General features: G+C 40.1%; 1 protein-coding gene and 1 long non-coding RNA gene across 4 annotated transcripts in view; both read right to left on the reverse strand.

Moving 5' to 3' along the window:
• Nucleotides 1–17,194, reverse strand: part of SOX5 (SRY-box transcription factor 5) — a 645,963-nt gene that overhangs the window by 621,993 nt on the left and 6,776 nt on the right. The window lies entirely within an intron of this gene.
• Nucleotides 14,562–16,881, reverse strand: LOC133275837 (uncharacterized). The gene is made up of 3 exons (XR_009745696.1): nucleotides 16,720–16,881; nucleotides 15,165–16,578; nucleotides 14,562–14,741 (listed from the first exon to the last, which is right to left on the reverse strand). It is a non-coding gene; the product is annotated as an uncharacterized LOC133275837 (long non-coding RNA).

Here is a 17,194-nt window from a genome sequence, read left to right on the forward strand (position 1 = left end):
AAGCTTTTTTCAGTATGGTTAAAAGCTGATTTTAGGAACTGACATCTAAGCTCTTAATGTTGACTTTTTAATTTACTGTGATAAAACTTAGATGAGACAAACCTTTTTTCCTTAGTCCACGTGTATGCACCAACAGGAACAGGCACAGCCATAGAATTCTCTATAATGTGGAGATCCTGCTGCAGCTGAGGGCAATGCCAAATGATACAGGCAGGACTGCAACTACTGTCATGTACTAATCTCTGTAACTAGCTAACTGATCAGAAGATCTTTCACACCGCCCTGAAGTTTCTCACGGTCTCTCTCTCATGCTCACAATAAAAATATGGATAAGAAAATCTTCACTCCTCTTTGGGAACATAAAGGACTAAGTCTTACCCAGGCCAAATTTTTTCCCATACTGACAGCTCAAACTTGATTTATCCATCACTAGACCCCTGAACTCCAAAACAAACCAAGGGCTAAAAAAAATCTTTATAATAAGTACTTTTGGGATGGACTTCCCCTCTTCTCTCTCTCTCTTCCCTTCCCCTAAAAACAGGTAGAAGAATGCTTGGAGAGATCACACATTATTCACATGCAGTACTATTTTATGGAATTTTCCAAGGTGTTAATTGAAAGTTTTAATGAATGTTAATCATCTGTCATTTTTCATTGGCAATCTCAACTCTGCCATATGCTTAACTTTTACACCTGTGCAGATTTTCCAACCCGTTCTTTTAAATTGTTTTACTTTTTCAGAGTAGTATTAGTATTAATATTTAGGAAACAAGCCAGCTGAAACCAAGACTGCAATTGTCTGCAGTTTATTTACTACATATAATCCCTAGTCTGGTGAACTGGAGTAAATACATCATCACTGTGCTAGCACTAGTTTTGAAATACTTGTATTAATCCAGTACTTTGAGGAGACATCCATGAAGACCAAATTACTACAGCAGGGCAGGTACAGGACTCATAACATTTGCATAAGCCTCCAAAGACACTCTCCCAGTTTTCGTCCTTTGCTTTCCTCCTCACCCTCACTCTCAATCACCAGGCAGTCAATGTAAACTCCAGCGCTCACATTTCAGTTATGTTCTTTTTAAGTAATGTGGAGATTTGTTCTTGAACGATTTGGACTGAGGAAGCACAAGCATGCAAGTTATGAGTTCTATTTTTGACATGACTGCAAATATTCTGTGTGAACCAAGTCACCCTCGGCACACACGGCACACATTTAAAATGGACATACCTACCTCAGCTTTTATGCTTTTCAACAGAGCTCTCACCCCCTCTACTCTGTAAAACAGTTTGATCTTCAAAACTGGACTCTTTCTTGTTTGTACGTTTTAATCAGTAGTAGTACACCAATATTTATCACTGAGATTTAGCATTAAAATAACAGGGACGTGAATTAATGTAGCTCTAAACTCTTGTCTTTGCTTTTTCATTCGTCACTACAAAATGGTCTCAGTGTTAACACAGATCAGTAAGATCAGAGCAGTGCCACTGTTGCAAAAGTCAGGAAATGGTGAAAAGCACATTTAAGTTTTTAAACTCCAAACAAATAACAGGCAGGTTACTGTAAATCTTGTTAATTGGGCTGAGGATGAGATGCAACAGAGGTGAAGGAACAGCCTGGCAAGGACAGCAAGCCCAAATGTGACTTCAAACTTTACTAGAAATCACCAGAAAAGGGGTGGGAGTAAATTTGGTGTTATTCCTAGGAGAAACTTATTTGCATACAGAAAATGTTATAGAAAAAGACCAGAGAAAAGTATTTCTGAAAAGACTTGTATCAGAGACTGAGTATTTTAGATAAGTAACAAAACCCAAAATATAGATGATGCCTTCTCCGTGCTGGGAGGTGAAGAAATTTGCTGGCTGAGCATGGCTGATTTCTGTGGCTCTTGTAAGGAAGGAGACAGGGAAGTAGGAGAGAAGGGTTTGCTGCCTGCCCTACTGATGGTACAAGCAACGAAGCAAAGAGCAGTGGAAGGGGCCAGATTTAGAGCACTGACAGGCAATACTCCTCTCAAAGGCACAGGTCTTCAGTGTCTGTCAAAGCAGCTAAGCAATGTCTAGTTCAGAAATCTGTGCAAATTTGCACCTCTCCTTCAGTTACATTTTGGGGGGAATTATTCTCCTGATAATTTTACCTAAGCAGAAAGAATGATACGATGGTGTTATCTTCACTAAATGCAGCTCGTCATTCTCAGCATCCCTCTGCTCCCAAACATACTGTATGAAGAATGGGGATATGAGAAGCACAGTCTCACTTTTTTCCTTTGGACATTATGCACCCCGTGAAGCACTACAAGGTGAAAGATCTTCTGTGTGGGAGGAATATAAAACTCGAGTCTTTGTGGCCCCTTTTAATCATGTATTCCAGCAAGTTCCAGGGTTGCAAACACCCACGAACAACTTCTATTGTCTTGGAATACCCAGTGCTTTCCTTAAAGCCTCAATGACTGTGATCATATGAAAATCTCAGCTTCTTTTTTTAAAGCGCTGGATTTTACTGTTGCAATGTTAAAGACCCTGAACTATAAAGGCTGAGAACCAAGGCTAATAAAAAGGAAATCAGAATCTATTACTTTTAAAACCTCACAATGCATGAAGGTTCTGAAGGTAGACTTTTTAACACTGTGGATGGACAGAAATACTATGCAGATGATTTTAGACAAAGGACAGAAAAGACACAAAGAGAACAAAGTGTAGAACAGTATCAGCTAACTGAAAAGTCTGGCTTTCCTCTGATGAACTGAGTCAGAAGTAAGAACCAATAACCTTTCCCTCTATAAAATGGAAAAGCAATACAGTAGGCAATCCAGCAAAGCCCTTTAAAATCTATCCCTTCAAACCACTGCTTCTATAGTATAATCGTTAATAACAGTAACACAGTACCCGAGAAGACTTGAATTGAAACCTGCTATAGAGATACTTTTTTAGGCAGACACTATCATGGAGGTACAGAGTTTAGTACAGCAAAAGAACACTCCTCCTCTTACCATCCCTTGTGAGCCCAGCCTCATTTTCTACGTACCCTAGTTCCTATTTAAACAGCTGATCATCGAAGGAAAACTGTTAAAATCATTTAGAAAGATTTATTGCAAATACTAAACTGCTAGGAATTTCTTAGAAATTTTGCTAAGCAGTAGGACACAAGTTCTTTGTTTTCCACATAATAAGCATAATAACACTGACAAAACCCATGCTCAATACACTACTGCACATTTTACCATATACACTTAGACTGCTGAAAAAGAAAAACAGATGGAGCAAAACTTCTGAATGCTCTGGAGATCCAGGTGTCCTACACACAGTACTGGTGCCTGAACTGGGATGGACTAATGGGCACATTCTACTTGCTTTTCCAGAAGCAGCTTCCAGAGTATCAAAAGTGGAAGTGATTTTGCATTTGCTCAAATGTAAATAGTTCCAGAGTATCAAAAGTGGAAATGATTTTGCATTTGCTCAAATGTAAATAGTCACTCATGGGAATAAAATCTCTGAAGTTAAGCTTATATATAGCATCACCATGAATCTGAAAGGGATGACATAAAGCCGCCATGTGATACATCCAAGAACGTTTGCTCTCAAAGCCAATACTCCCTCTACAATGATTATTCTTACTTATATTACTACACTCTGCATAGACTATTGCTACACTCCACACAGATAAGGACTCCACTGCACTACATCTTCTGTAAAAGAAATATTTTGCTTCCATGCATCAGATTTAAGTATTGCTATGTAAGCAGAAAGTTAATAGCAATGGCATGTTGCAAAATACATGTGTTTAGCAATTTACAATTCTCAGTTCACTTCTGACAAATTCTCCTGGAAAAACTGCTCATCAGTTTTGTACAGAAAGACAACAAAATGTTTATATTTTAGATGATACTCTACTGAGAGCCTGACAATCAGTTTAGGACCAAAGGATAGCATGTTTGCGCTTTGCCACAGCAAGGTCCTTCCTAACTCCCTACTGTATCTTCAAGGCACGTAGGTATGAGTGCTGCCTAAAGGTAACCTTGAAGAACTGGTGGGAAAAAGTAAATATAAATAACTGCTAGGATTCTGAACTCATTTTATACTATTTGACTCACGACTGTACTTTGCCAAAACATTCTCCTGTGTTAACCCTATGATAGGAATAAACATTTCAATCTTAAATGATATAATTCTATGATATCAAGACCTTTATTTTAAGTATTTTGATATCAATCAACCATTACAACATTTGAAAAAACAGACACAGTAAGTCACTTGATATCCTTTGTGCATATTGTGTATATTTAGGCTCAAGAGCTACTGTTGCCCATAGTGAATCAAGCTCCTGAAACAAGGACATCACCATACAGTTTTTAATAACCTGTACAGCCTTGTAGTGCTTCCTTGAACAAGGAAATGGATGAAAGGCATTGCAGGGAAAGACATTCCCTACACCTTCCTACAATATACTGTGATTGCTCCCCAGAGGAAATGGATCTTGCAGAAGATGCCACAAGATCCTGGATTTTGCCTGTCTGGTATTTTCATGCACTGGGACTGACAACTAGAAATATTTTTACAGTCCCCAAATTGGAAGACACTTCATAAAAATTACCCCTTAACAGATTCAGCACAAGGAACATAATTTGCATTCCTTCCTGACTTCACTCTACTGCAATTTGGCCTTAAAGAAATCCCATTTTCTCACAAGAGCAAAATTTCCCATGGGAATGTTCTCTATTAGCAGACGTGGGGTGCTGAAGGAGTAAATATGAAGTAGACAGCTACTACAGAAGATTTTAAGGACCACCATCTCCTTTGGGGAAACTAAGGCAGAGGTGTGCTAAGGAACACATCTAGGCACTCTGCGGATCAGTGGCAAAGGTGAGATCAGACCAACCACCATGATGTAATGGCAGTTTAGGAAAAGAGAAAACAGAAGAGCTTCAATGCTTCAGATGACAGGAAGAGAATTAATTTTCTGATGTGGTGTTTTGTTGACTATTCGTCTTGTCATGTACAGCAGAATGTTTGTAGGATTAGAGTAAATGCACAGCAAACGACTCCTATGATTATTAAGCATCTCAGCTTCAATTTGATGTTTCATCACCTGCCAACCTTCCACATCAAGAATGATTTTTTGTGTGTATTTGAAACAAAAAATTTACAAACTATCAGCCCAGAATTTAAAACACTTCTTCAACATGTTAGAAAAGTAAATTTAAAATGCCACTGAAGCTAGAAAGAGGTAAAAGCCTGCCCACTGCTCTTATGCAATAATTAATTTTCATCAGGGGTCCTTATTATGCATTAGTTTTTATGGAACAACAAAACACAACTGCATGCTATTGTTTAAACACATTTGCTGCGTAAACCAGAACAGTAAAGGCTGGAAATATGTGTAAATGATAATACCCAAAATGTAGCTAAATGTATTCTATATTATGGATCCATAATACAGAATGCAAATGATTCTGACTAAGCATTCACAGGAGACAGTCTTTAGGGTGCATGCTGTGAATGTATATTATGAATAATGCATAAAACTTGGCTAAATCTTAATGAGTCCATTGACATCCTATGGGGTCCACAGGAGCTTCAGATCCCAAGGCATGTCAGTGGCATATTACTCTCCTCCCCCACTCCATTTAAAAAAATACTTTCTTAAAACAAAGGAAATTAAAACACAAAAGAAACAACCCTTAGGTCTGATTTAACTCCCTTATGATGGCAAATGCAGAGACAATCAAGAACTCCCACTTCCTTCACCCCATCGTGCCTAGATGTTCCATGTTAAAACAGGGCACTATATAGCATTTCTGTAGGGCTGCATCAGGTGTGGGATACCAGTTACTCCTCCTTCCCAAATAATATAATAAAGGTCTTCTCCACATGCAGAGGGAAGAGGACAAGAAGTGATGAGCATCCCTATTATATTTTGCCTCCATGCTCCTTCCCTAATCCCCAGATTCTTTAAGCGCAATAATTAACGCATATGGAGATGGCAGAACATATGGAAAAAAAAAAAAAAAGACATATAGTTTACTAGCTAGTCAGAGCTACTCCAGAGAAGTAAGTCCACACACTAAAGGATGTTGGCAATGGGTGCAGTCATGAGGACAAAGAATCTGACCAAAGAGGAGTTCTGGGTATTTACAGCTTGTAACTACAAAAACACAATGAGAAAAGAACTTCCACCTCCTGAGTGAAACTGTAAGGTTGTACCATTCTATCTGAGTGTACAAGTATACCATATTCACTAGGAAAAAAAAGCATTGGCATCGAGCCCCAGCTCCACTTAGAAGTGTGAAGATAGTTTTTGTGTGTCACGCGGTTGGAAATAAATGAGTGGATTTTTCCTATAGTATAAATATGAAGAAAAATAACTGATTAAGTTCTTGTTTATTTAGGGTTATAAGCCTTCAAACCCGTGCAAATGGTAATTAATTAATTCTTGCAACACCCATGTGTGATGGTAGGCCTGTACGTCCTTAAACACAAGAAAACTGAGGAACAAAAGGTCAAGAGGCTTACCCAGCACACCAGAGCACTTCAGCGGGACAGCACGGCTGCAGCTCGTTCTCTTCATGCTCTCTGCTGTACACTCATCCACTACACTTGGGATGGCGAATGACAGTCTGCTTAAGGACCACTTTAATGCTCAGCCAGGCAACTGCAGGCCAAAGCCAATATATCCTACGAGTACAGTGCTGAAACCAACAGAATAAACCCTACCAGACCCAAGCTGGTTCTGCTCTCTCTGTTCCCACTGCATATAAGGCAGTACACACCACACACGTACCGCCTCACCACCACACTCACCATGCGTCCAACACGGATGACCTACTGACCAGCCAGCTCAGTCTGATGAGGAAAACCTGCACCAGGGATGGGTAGGACTCCAGTCCTCTCCTCACCAGACCCCACCACTGTGCCCAATTAGAACTCACGTGTAAAACATTGTGTCTAAACGCACTGGAGCTGGCAGACCAGCTGAGTGAGCACTTTTCACCCCATCTTCATTTCAGCGCCTGAACCTGCCAGACTAGAGCAACAGGGAACCCTGGGAATTCCTTCATTACAGAGACCAAGCAAAGACAACAGCTTCCCCAACAGCAACTGCCCACCCACCCAAAGTAGAGGTTGGGGAGAGAAGAAGGGGGCATGTGCCTACGGGCCATATAGGAGGCAGGCTGTGAGGCAAGAGCTCCTCCACCCCTGAATCCATCTGCATGGGCAGAAAGAGGAGGACAGGTCTGGGACAAATTTGATATAACCAAATTTCATGCTGACGAGCAGGGGAAAAGAGCAACTGCCAGAAAACACAGAAACACAAGTTTTTTTTAGGTTGTGTTAAAAACTTCCTTCTCCTCCCACATGCACTTCCAATGGAAAATCAGTATCAGGGAGGAAGAAATTAGCTGGGTGTTCAGTAAGCATATCTGATCTCAAAAAAGAAAAAAAGAAGAAAAAAAATAAATCCAGCTTTTGTTTTCCTTGTTCCTACTTTTTACAGCAGCAACAAAAAATCCAAACATGATTTTTTGTATGTGAAAACATTCAACAAACAGATCATTGAGGAAAGTAACTGATGAAAACATTTTAACTGGATCTACAGCAGAACTGTCACGAAACACGCACAGAGAGTGCAAGGACCTTCCAGCGTAGCTGCCTGTGTGTTTAAGCATGAACACACAATTTCACTTTAGTCCATGACAATATTATTTTCTTTTAATGACAGGTGAAATTTTTGCACAGTTACAAAACAAGCCCAACTCTTCGGTTTTGGTTTTGCTTTTTTTTTTTCTTGTTGACATGTAAGCTTGCCCATGTATGAAAACGTATATATTCACACACACACATATGTATTCTAACCAAGAGCAAAGGCCAGGCTTTCACAAACTAACACTGTCAAAGTATTTTACCTTTGCAACCCATCCTGCTACTATTTATACTGAGTCCTACAGATATCAGCAATTGTTTCCTTGCCTCCTCACCCCTCCCGGACACCATGAGAATAACAGAGAACGAAGTCTCTTGGTAGCACTTTCATTCTCAGCAGGAAGCTCAAGCGTTTGTGATATCCATTTTGATACAAAACCTAAATTAGGCCTCTGGAAATAGGTAATGCATAAAAAGAAGCATTTTTGTGCAACAGGATTATTATTACAGGTTACTGTTAACACTTGGGAGATGGAGGTGAGTCCTGCAGCCTCCCACTGGGTTGAATATTTGCTGAGAAATCATAGGCGCTACCTAAGCAGATATTTCAGGTGTGCTTCATGGTACAGAGAATGATCCTGTTGACCCATCATATCCTGATAGCTAGTTTGAGTGCAAAAGCATTGCCAGTTAAACAAAAAGGATCAGCACAGCATGCATATGCTGCAACCCTTTTCCGCCAAGAGATTTAAAAGAGGCTGGATACAAGGACAACTGTGGAATTACTAATGCAGAGATCAAACAAAAAAAATCAGTACTATATTCAGGAACTACCCAAAACGCAGGCGGCCTCCTAGCTCCCTGAAATTCTCCCTTAAAGTTTCCACTGGGTCACATATTAATGAAAACAAATATACCGTTCAAAAAGAAAATAAAAATCCAAAACTTTAAACAATTCACAGTTTTCAAGTTTCAGATCACTGCAAATTAAAGTATCAGGGCTGGAAATCTGTGTGATTTATCCCAGCTTTACAATTATGAATCATAAAGTTATACAAATCATACATGAACGTTTTTTCTTCAGAACTACCATGATCCCTGAAGTTAGAAGAACTTCAGAATTAGAATACTGAGAATAATTCTGATTTGGTGAACCACACCACCTTGCACTAAAGGTACACCACCTCCTGTTGTGATACAAGTTGGCCCAGCATTACTCATTGCTTCCCTTATTTCCTTAGCAAAACGAGCCATAACACAAATTCAATCTGTTATCTGCCTACACGATTTAATTCAAGTTCAGCTTACTTTTTTCCTTCAAACATGCAGACTTCAAAGGGCTATAAACTGTGATCTTAAATGCAAAAGAAACTGCATGTTAGTAGGTTTTCCCTAAATTTAAATAAATATTTTAGCAAACTCTGGTTGCTACTTGTTAAGCCTGAGAAAAATGGAGCCTTGCCGTAACTTGGAAGACAAATTGGATCTCAGAGCCTCACACATCCTCCCATTCAAATCCCTGTATATTGTATACCTGTGGCAATAAAAAGGAGAATCATTTCAATAACTTTATGTAGTAACAAGGCAGACTGCGGTTCTCCTAATAAATTTAAGCTTTAGAATTCCTTCACTCAAAAAAGCCACATACTTAGCAACTACTACACATCAATGGGGAAGTCCCATGGAACAGGTATTATTTCACAGACTATTTTTGGCATTATGACCAGAGCACCAATGACCAGAGCATAAATCTTTGCACCCACATGTGAGCAACCATTCCCACAAACCTCCTATCAACAGTATAGTTTGCATGAGCTACAACTCACTGCCAGGAATATGGAGCTTTCCGTTTGGCCTACAGATTCACCTACAGCCATGCACAGGGATAGGGAAGAAAAGCCATAAATCCTAGCTGTTACTTCTCCAGTCTAGCCATTAGGTTTGGCATTGTTTTTCCTAGACAGCCCTCTTTGTTTCAGCAGTTCTGACATCTGCACATTGCATTTGCCCTATTGTGCAAGCATGACTATTTCCTAAGAGATAAACAGAGATCACCAAGCTCACAATGCCTGACAGAGTTCAGATTCAAGATTCCCCGGGTAGCCTAGACCCTGTCCTTTTCACTTGCAAATGTAAAGGGAACTCTGCAAGATCCAAAGGGAAAAAGAAGGAAATAATCTTAAATAAAGGAATGGGAATGAAAAAACTCCTTCACTCTTGCAAGCATTGTTGTTTTTTTTTTAACAGCTATTTGAATCATCCCTGCTCACAGACAGTCCCACTTCTTCAGCAATGGAAAAGCAATACAAGCCTTTTGTCATCTGATCCCCCCAAACATTCTGTAAATTTAATGTGAGTAGGCTCCTCACTGGGCTCTCAGACAAAAGTTTGCCCACATGCTTTTTAAAGTACATACCTGATTTTGCCTTTGTCTGCTAAGTTCCTTTGGCAGCTGCATTCCCATGAAAGTGTTTCTATACCCACTTTCCCCTGTCATTTCTATAGTCTGCTCGGAAGTGGATTCATTGCTGAGTTCCAGCGGTTACATTTCTTCCTCAATTGATGCTTCTTTTTATTTATTCTGAAGTTTCCAACATAAAACAAACAGGAATACCACCTTTCTAAAATTACTACTATCCCACTGTCCTCCAATGTAACATTAACAAGAGGCAATATTCTCCAAAGCTATGAAGCATATACTGCCCTAAATTACATTGCAGTTGCTGCCCTGAGCTCGCACATTTTTTGAATAGGAAGGCTCCCAGGGATCTCTCTCTCTCTGTTCTCACTGCATTTACTGCTTTAAAATATTTTTAACCCAGACACTGAAGTGCCAGCCTAGCAGCCCTTCATGCTAATCCTAGCCTGGGTGGCTGTTCTTAAGGGAAAGCATTCAAAAATCGTAGCAGTGCATCAACTTTGACCCTTTTCACTTAAAATATGAGACCTCTTTTTATTTTTTTTTTAAGGGAAAAAAAAAAATAGATTCCAGAGGGAATCACTGAACTCTGACCTGCTTAAAATTAGTTTTGTTTTAGTGCCTGTGTGGTGACTCAACAGGCCAATTTTCCAGACACTTAAGACTTCTCTGCTCCTGAAGATTCCAGTTCAAGTCCTGGACTCACTGCCTGGGGTTGGACCAGAACACTTTGTTCCATGGCTTCAAGCAGTGAATTCCCAGAGCGCCATACCCTTGCCAGATGCTGGCATGCTTGGTAATCAGTAGGGCTGTAACCAAGCTAATTATTTTTTTCTTTAAATCTGTAAAGAGTTTTGCTTGCAATACATATGCTAGACCAAAGGAATTTCCCTTCAAAATTCAGCAGTCAAGAAATGTTTATATGGCTCTGATAAACATTTCATGATAAGCTGGATTCTTGGCGGGGGGGGAGGGGGAAGATGTGTACTTTGGTCTTAACAGTGCAGCAAATAATTCTCAAATAGGGTCTGGCGGAGTGTATCCGTCTCATTGGGAGTAACTGATTTGTTTTTTTTAATCTATCACAGGCATTACAAACACCAAATGAGTCACCATAGACTCCTATGCTGCAAAAAATGGCATCACAACACTTCATTTGCTCTTCAACAGAACTTCAAGCAGAGTGCCTGGTATCAAAAAGCCTTGCCAGTTAACAAAAAAATCCCAGGAAATGAAACCCAACACAGTCTCAGACCAAATTATTTCCTGCAGAAAGTTGACACTATCCAGCAAAGCAAAACTCATCTAGGAGCAATAATTTTCCTCAGTCTCAATAGAATTATTCTATTTAATCTTATCATTACTGCTTTTGCATGTACTTAGTATCTTTCATCAAAGGATCTCAAATGATTTAACAAACAGCCTTAGAAATCTCCTGTAAAGTGAGGGAATACTATTATCTCCATTTATAACTAGTCAGGAATTAAATCAAAAAAGATGCTAAGAAACTCTGGCCACGAGGCAAAAGAGCCAGACCCAGCAACAGAACCTAGGTGCTGGTCCATATTAAATGGCATCTGTTACATTTCCATCCCTGTTTCACAGTGATTATGGAAAGAAAAGCTATGCCAATGTCTGTAATCACTTATTTGACAGCTGCTAACCTAACGAACACGAAGGCAATTTATACACAGTGCCCTAATCTTCCTGAATTTGATCATGTATGAACACAGCACTAGTACTTGTTCCAACATAATTGTGTTTTTCTTAGAAAGAATGTAGCTTTCTTCCTTTTTCAGAAAGAAAACGAGGCCACTAAAAGACAGAGTTTTAACACGCAGTCATCAATATGCTGTTCTTACAAATACAAAAAATGTAAAACAGTAATAACACAAACAATGACGCACACTTTTCTGTGTCAACAAAATGACTCTGTCTTCTGCCCAGAAAGCCCTCCTTCAACTTATACAGGAAATGTCCCAGGACAGACAGGCCCTAAGAGACACTGCTCAGGACAACCAAAGGGAAAGAAAATTCTGTGACAACAGAAAATGACAACGCTTTATGAGCACCCTCCACATATTTCATTTCAAGATCTGCATGCCTCTGGTGATTATAATTCCTACAATCATGGTTTGGGTTGGAAGGGACCTTAAAGATCATCTAGTTACAAACCCCCTGCCACGGCCAGGGACATCTTCCACAAGACCAGGTTGCTCCAAGCCCCATCCAGCCTGGCCTTGAACACTTCCAGGGATGGGGCAGACACAGCTTCTCTGGGCAACCTATTCCAGTGCCTCACCACCATCACAGTAAAGTTCTTTCTTATATCTAATTTAAATCTAAATCTCTTTCAGTTTAAAGTCATTCCCCATTGTCCTATCAGTACTTGCGCTCAGAATTGCCATGGGACCTTGAAAATATCCAGCTAGGTTAAAAGTTGTGAGTCTGCTTCACTGGAAGCCAACCTGCTGAGCCATATTAAACAGTAACATCTAATGTAAAGAGGTAACTAGTGCATGGTGGTCCATGACAGATGGCTGACAGTGTGGTTTCTCTGGCTGAGAAAACCAACCAAAGAACCAACAAAGCACCTCTACCTTTGAGCCTGAATATCAATATGCTATTACAAATTACCACCACGCCTTCTCAAACTGGGAGAACTGTCACCGGATTGAAACAATGTGAGCTAACTAGGTTATTCATCACCTGCAAAAAATGATGCTGCTCAGAGTTTTTTGGATACAATGGTGAAGGTGAAGAAGGCTTTCTTCACTGCCTACGCAGCCTGGGCTCAACTCTGCAAAACAAATCTGAGCCGCAGTCAGACTCAATGTCAGACTTTTGCCAGCTGAGCTCCCTCTCACTTCCTCAGTTTCAGGTCATCTGACTACCTTGACAACCTGTGAGGATAAATCAAGCACAGAAGGTGTTTAGAAACTAAACATACACGTCAGGTTTTTCTATAAAGCCTACATGAAGTTACATCAAAGTATCCCAAATTCCAAATCCTTAACAAATGTATCACACATTTTGGAAATGGTGGGCAGCAACTTAAAATACAGCCGTGCTGGTTATAAAAAATGAAAGGAGATGGAGTAAATCTGGGAGGAAAGAAGAAGAGAATGCACATGCTGACATTTTTTCCTCCAGGGAACAGATCAGTTATGTGAAGCTTCCCCTCACTGGGGTCTATTTTTTCAGTAGGTCTAATCTTAAAGCACATTAAGCAACACATTAATACTGGCAGTCACTGACCTCTTCATCTCCAGGCCAGGAAGAACTATTAGGACCTGCCTTGTTAGGACACAAGAACCTCACACAGCAATTCCTACAGTGCACCTGTAACTTCTGGTATAGCACTAATAGATAGCCAGAGCCCATGCAGAGCCCATGCTGGAATAAAAGCCCTGGTCCTCATCTTGTCAGAACATCTACAACAACACATTTTCGCTTTCGCCTTGCCCTTCTTCCCTCAGCCACACCAGCTCAGTACCAATGTACCAGCACCCTGGTGAAGACGCCCATGGCCACAAACCATTCCCACACGTGACACCTGCTGCGGTCACCAGATACACTGCACCGTATGCTGCATGAAAATTGTTTATATTAATGACTGTCTTTCAAGGAATTATTTACAGTGGTTCTTTCATCTTTCTCAAAACTTGCAAAAGTAGAGCTTCAATTAGGCAAAGGGCTTAAAGCATTTGCCAAATTTTAAGTGCTGAAGGAGGCCCACTGGCTAGAGTGGGACTAAAGTGCTTAGAGTCAGGCGCATTCGTACCCACGTCAAGGCCAAAATCCCTCCACAGCCATTCAAAATGCATCCAAGGCTTGCGCTTTGCTTCTGGAAACTTTATTCTCACTTTACATATAGTCAAAACCTGACAAGAGCTCACTGTCGGATTATGCAGGAAATCTGCAAGTTTCACCAAGGTGTGATCTTATGCTTTTTCACACATTATTGTATCATGCTGCGCCAGAACACTAACGTATGCACAGTTCTAAAATAGCTTGCATTATTACAGCCCAGCATGGAGAACAGTGCTGAAAAGCCAACACACAGACCTCCAGAGACTTGATCCTCAGTCACTTGCAAACTGATAAGGGGTCACAATTCCTTTCCTACAAAGGGGGGGGGGGGGGGAATTTAAAACAAAGAAGAAACAAAGCAAACCAGACTCAGTGTTGCAAAACATTTTCCCCCGTTTCTCTTTCTTTGAAATGAAACTGTCAATTGTCAGATTTGTCTTTGGTCATGTAGGGGTGGGAGAATGGGATTTAATAACATTTAACAGACTTCCTATCAAGAAGGAAACATATTTTTCTTCTCTCAAATTTGAAACCAACACTTACTTTTTTTTTTCTTCTGTTGGCCTACTTTCTTTTAAGTTGCTTTTCAATTATTTATGAAAATGCAATAATGCATTGCTTTGCTGTGCAAATGTTTAGAAGAAGGAGATAGTGTCTTTCAAGTAAAACAAAAAAAAAAAAAAAGCCATACATGGTTATATAGGGGTTTATTTAAAAGCATGTTGCAGGTGACACTTTATAAAAAACAATATACTTTCATTTGCCCACACACACCCATCCCCATTTTCTTTAAACTGTGTGTTCGAGTCAATAAAAGAAGTCCACAGCTCCGCAGAAACACGCCACTCATTGCTCTCCAAAGCTGAAGCTGTAACAAACAAACAAAAGCTCTACATGGGAAACTGTACAAGGGGCTGAACCAAAACCTATTAAGACACTGAAAAGAATCCACATTTTCTGAATAGCAAAAAAAGAGCAAAATGTTGTCCCACTAAATAAAGGAAACTAATAGCAAAACTCTCAGTGTTTCAGTCAGATATTTTGAAAGGGTTTCTCGGGGGGGGGGGGGGGTAACAGCTGAGTTTGGAAACAACTGTTCCCAAGCCCATCAAACACCAGTGAATACTGACGGCTGAATTTCTCTCTGCAACTTTGGTAATCCCATCTGGATGCACATTTCAGCTATAGCTTCCAAAGGGTCACCACCTCAGGGTTTTAGCATCAACAGACTACACCAAACAGCGGTCTGCCCTGATGGCAGTAGGTACAAAACCAGGCCCATAATGCTTACCTCCTGTGTCTTAAGCTCTGCCCTCACATGGGCAACTTTAGCCATGTGAGATAAGTTGTCTCTGTTACAGTCAATAGTAAGGCAGAAGTTCTTTCTCTGCAATACTTTCTTCAGGAGCTAGCCTCTCCCTGTTAACAAAGGGAGTCATGAAGGATCAGCTCCACTAGGTTAAAGCCATCCTTTTCGCGTAAACTATAAACAAAGATCCTATATATATTCATATGATCGATCTACTACATCAAGTCAGGGAAAAAAGACCAGAAAGCACCATAAAATGAACACAGATATACTTACCAGCAACATAACACAAACTGAAATATAATCAGAGAAAGACAACACACTAAAAGAAACCAAAAGATGCACAGATAGGTTTTGGTACCTCCATTTATGAAGGTTTTCAAGCCTCAACTGGAAAAACACTATGGCTGACCTGATCTGCTACTAGGACCAACCCTGCGCATGGAGGTGGCCTCCTGAGGTCCAACCTGACCAACATCCCTGCTGCTAAGAAAGAAAAGAAAAACTATACAAGGACTTTGAGAAGCCAATTTCTGCTACTGTTAACCACTTAAAATGCCCTCACTACCATTCTTTAAACAGGAATCCACATAAACCCTGCAGTCTCTGGAGCTTCTGGAAGACACCTCTTACAGTCATCACAGTCCCTGCAGGCCTTCAAAACAGACAATGTTTAACAATGCAATAACTTAGAAAAACAGGTTTTTTCTATTTTTCCCTTTAATTACAGTGACTTAGACACCTGAATCACCCTGCAGGTCAACAGGGCACTATCTGCACTACCTTCAAAAATGGGACTTTGGCTGCATTGAAATCTCACCTTTCTAACTGAGTGCTGCACTTGTGCAAATACATTTTTGCTGAATTTAAACTAAGTAAGCCACATTCCTGAAATTATGCCTATACTCAAATACTGTTTTTACTCAGGCCATAAACCACACCTCCACAACTCACATGCCATATTCTGAGTTATTTGCAACTGGACAATGAAGGCAGAAAAATTTCAAAGTACTTTAGGCTCCAAAGAAGCAAAACTTACAGTGTTGAGAAAAAAAAAATCATAAAAATCTTTATAATTATACAAGTAAATATTTTCCTTTTCCTCAAACATAAAACCACGGAATTTAAAACTAATCAAAGCAAGAAGAAAAATCTTGCATTCTTAAAACTTTACCCTATTGAACAACTGCATTTTTCTTCCAAGTAGCTTCTTACTGCTACTTCTTCATGCTACATTTGTGTGCGATGCAGAGGTGCTTGGGTATATAACTGCTGCTGCTATTCATGCTGCTGTACCCACACCCTTACCTTCAGTGTGCCTTTAAGCATTAGAATCTCCTGGCTTCTCTATTTTCTACCCCATTTCAACTTGTTACTTCTCACTAGGAGCCGCTTTCTGTACCAACACAATGCATGAGTTATTAAAAGAACAGCAGGACACATAGTAGAAGGTGCAAGACTCCGGTCTTGCTTTCCTCCCCCCTGTTACTCCCCATAAAAACACAGATAACGCGATCATTCAAAGATAATGTCTTACATAAAGCACAATATTGGTCTAATGGCATTTTATGACGGGGGGGAGGAGGTAACCATCCATGTAAAGATCCCAAGCACACATTTTAAATGTGTTAGTAATCTAGCACATACGTGCTTGGAGAATCACATCCACAAGTGTTTTACTGAGCAGGCTCCCTCTTCACCCCAGAGGTGCTACCTGCAGAATACCCCCCAGGTCACACTGGGGATGCACTACACATATTTTTACAGTGATGCTTTCCTCTACAGAACTTTCATGGCAAAGAGAGGCCTTCAATTTCCAGAACTGTCAATTGCCTTTCAGAAGTACTAAAATCTTGCATACGCATTTGCACCTATTCATCAGCTTTTACTCATTTGTAATATCTCATAAGAATTAATATTATTCTTCAACAGTGGCAAAACTTTCATCATCCCATGCAGAAAGCTACTTACCTAGGGCAACCCTGTTGATAGGAATGCCTCATTATATATAA

This window comes from Pezoporus flaviventris, unplaced genomic scaffold (genome assembly GCF_033815535.1).
Source record: "Pezoporus flaviventris isolate CSIRO_AGI_PZ_B2104156 unplaced genomic scaffold, CSIRO_AGI_Pfla_v1 ptg000002l, whole genome shotgun sequence".
Taxonomy (NCBI): Eukaryota; Metazoa; Chordata; class Aves; order Psittaciformes; family Psittacidae; genus Pezoporus; species Pezoporus flaviventris.